The sequence below is a fragment of the Drosophila ananassae genome, unplaced genomic scaffold, assembly GCF_017639315.1.
Source record: "Drosophila ananassae strain 14024-0371.13 unplaced genomic scaffold, ASM1763931v2 tig00000154, whole genome shotgun sequence".
NCBI lineage: Eukaryota > Metazoa > Arthropoda > Insecta > Diptera > Drosophilidae > Drosophila > Drosophila ananassae.
Window position 1 is genome coordinate 40,258 of NW_025319132.1, and position 3,657 is coordinate 43,914.

Below are 3,657 nucleotides of genomic sequence, written 5' to 3' on the forward strand. Positions count from 1 at the left end.
TCCCAGAAGAGGGCACCAGGAGTAGCCAGCTCGCCTTCCCGGAACATTTCTCTGGAGCACAATATTCTCAGCCTCCCATACTTTCACCGCTTGAGTGAACGTAACCTGGAGCATATCAAGAGATTTGGGGAAGATGTCAACAACTACCGCTCGCACCAGATAGCACTAGTCGCGGGAGCAGTTTGCTGCGAATTGATTTGTATCGGCCTCACTTATTGACGAGTCACCCAGGCCAAGAGATCCGCGGCCCAACTAAAGGAAGTGATTGTCCAAATAGGGTCGGCCGAGGGCGGCCTTAATCTGAAGGGGGCAGTAGTTAACTAAGTCAACCGGGCGACTGCAATGACCGATCGTCCGAAAGCTCGCTCCGGCCAAATTGCTGTCCCAGCGTCTGGCCGGAAGCTCGTGCATAGTCGGCAAGCACTGCCCATTGGAGTGGCCGCTATGAGTCTCACTTTTGTTAGTTCTTAAGTTCAGTTCTGTTTTTGCATTTATGAAATAAAGAGCCATCGCTCCTACATTGAAACTCCGACGATCCGTCGTAAAACACTTGTTATTACAAATCTGACTGAGTCTCTAGTCCAGCAGATAAAGAGGGATAGTCATCCCTCCAACATAATCTTCCTAATTGATATTCTACGGCCAGCCGGCTAGAAGTCATCAAGGGTTGTCCCAATCATCACCTTTCCATATCTTGTTAATTGGAGTGGAAATTGTCGACGGCGGTTTATCAATTGACCACATCATATTAATTGGCGCCCAACATCTAAAAGTACCCACTGTAACATATTGGGGAAACAGGTAAGTGAGCACCTCCAACTATATGCTTTCCTATATCTGCATTAGTTTAGCTTCAAACTAAATGAAATAAATCGCTGCCGGAATAATTTCTGCAGCTCCACTTTAATATTTTTGTGTTAACTTTATATTAAATAAAAATCAATTAACTCATTATTTTATTGACAATTTAATGGTGAATCATATGTGCGATAATAGTATTTGTTTTATGCTGTCTGTGTATTGTTTGCATTTTACTGCCAAAAATAAGTACGGATATTAAATACCTCTAAAGCACTAGGCCGCCGCTAACGAATTAGTCGTGAATATATTTAAAATTATTTTTCACCTAATATCGGCGATTAATTCTGCCGTTTGGAAATTCATAAATTGTGAATTTATTTATATAATTCTCTTTGCTTAGACCCTAATTTTTAGTATTTGCCTCGCAATACCTTTTTTTTTATTACCCCCACTCGGCCACTGCTGGAAACCCGATCCGGCTGCATATGAATTTGTGTGGCAAATTCTTGCTATTCATTTCTTTGTTTCTCATAGCGGAGGCTCAGTCCCCGCATACCCTTGACCCTGTCGCTGCTTGGCAGGGCACCGGCTCGATTTGACGAGCTCATTTACTTTGTTGCTAGAGCGGCGGCTCCGACCCCGCACACCCCTTGCCATGCCAACTGCCTTCATGGGCAGAATAGCTTGAGCAAGCATTAATCTACTAGTGCGATTTAACTTGGCCACATATGAGCTCTCCATTCCAGAGGTACAGGGAGAACAAACCATACGCCAGTGACTCAGAATCTGATAGCGAAGGGCCCCCGCGTACTAACCCCACAGTAGGAATTATGGACCCAGAGCAGCTTAAAGTTGTAATTCAGGCCGCGGTTAACCATGCCTTAGCGGAAAGGGTCAACAAAGAGCAGGAATTGCGCCAAGCCATAGAGCAGTTGGCCGCCCAGGTGGCAGCGGTGCAAATCGCACCCTCACAAGCAAAGGCTCCAAAAATCAAGGTTTATGAGCCCATTGATATCAAAGACAATGTTCAATGCAATGATCCTTTAGATGCCGTTAAATGCCTGCCCGAATTTACGGGGGCACAAGAAACATACGTCTCTTGGCGGCAAGCGGCGGTAGCCGCATATTACATTTTTAGGAATTATGTTAATAGCTCACGCCATTATCAGGCGGTAGTCATAATTAGGAGTAAGATTAGGGGCCCTGCCGATGCAGTACTATCATCGTTCGGCACAATATTGAATTTTGATGCGATTATAGACCGCCTCGATTTCACATATAGTGACAAACGACAGATTCACGTCATCGAGCAGGAAATGGGTACCCTCAGACAGGGAAGCCTCACGCTTCTGAAATACTATGACGAGGTCGATAAAAAACTCACCTTGCTTACTAATAAGGCAACTATGTCGTACGAAGCATAAGCGGCAAGAATTTTATGCGAAAAGTTCCGGGATGATGCGCTCCGCATTTTTATTTCGGGCCTCAAGCGCAGCCTCTCCGATGTCCTTTTCTCGGCAAAGCCGAAGGACATGCCAACTGCGCTGGCATTGGCTCAAGAAGTGGAATCAAACCATGAGAGGTACACCTTCGCAGCATCGTTCACGAAGAGTCTGGAAGATAGAAACAGGAAGCAAGTTCCAAACGCAAGATCCGATCGATCCGGCCCGCCCCAAAGGCAGAGGGTAAATCACATTACTCAGGGCCCAAACGAAACCGAAGATTACACCGCCGCAGCTTTAAGCGCAGCACAAGTAGTCAGTGACGATGCTATCCATGAATATGTTTCGGACGCAATTAATTTTTTAGGGGAAAATCCCTGCTACCTGTCATCAGACGAAGAGTAGCGGGGGTAGATATGAGACTTTTAATAGATACGGGCGCGGCAAAAAATTGCATCCGTCCATACGAGGGATTGAAATGTGTCCGCCCAGTAGAATCGCCATTCACGATACATTCGATCTGTCATATATGTATACTTACAATAAAACCTACACTCTCTCCTCTTATACTAACGTTACCAGACATTGTAATCACCAACATTATGGGCATCTCTGTTAATTCGAAAATAGATATACACACTTTAATAAAGGCAGTTCGCAGCCACACTTCAGAATGAAAGCACAGACCTCTACCTTATGGACATAACATCTTAACGACGAGGATAAAAGAAAAGCGTATCACGAAATTGTTGATTTTCATCAAGATGCCGACAGATACTAACTTATTACAAGCAATCCTGGCTCAACAGCAGGAATTTACGACAACTATATTGGAGCAGCAACGGAACTGGATGCAAGATATACTAAGCAAAAATGCCGCAGCAAGCGTGAGTGATTCGGTACGCGCGGGTGAATCTATATGCCCTCCGTTTCACATATTTGACAAAGATGTACAAAGCTGGTCAGTGCAGATCTGAAACAAAAAGCTTACTTCCTTTCGTGGTGTGGTGTATCAATATTTGAACTTCTAAAAAATCTTTTGGGAAGTAGCAATTTGAACACATTTACTTACAAGCAACTCACAGACAAGCTCACGGAGCATTTCACAACCAAACGTCATATTGTTGCAGCTCGTTACGAGTTCTTCAAAAGAGAGATGAAACATTCACAAACACATAGAGAGTGGGTAGCCGACATGCGCGGGTTCGCTCGTGAATGCTCGTGAATTTGTGTGCAACGCAGAAGGTTGTTTGTCAAACTATGTAGATGAAATGATTCGCGATCAAATCATAGTACATACGCCATATAATGCAGTTCGCGCATCTGCTTTTCAAAAGACGCAACCAACTCTTGAAGATGTGCTCATAATAGCAGAAACTTACGAGACAACAACAAAAACCGTAGCAACGCTAAA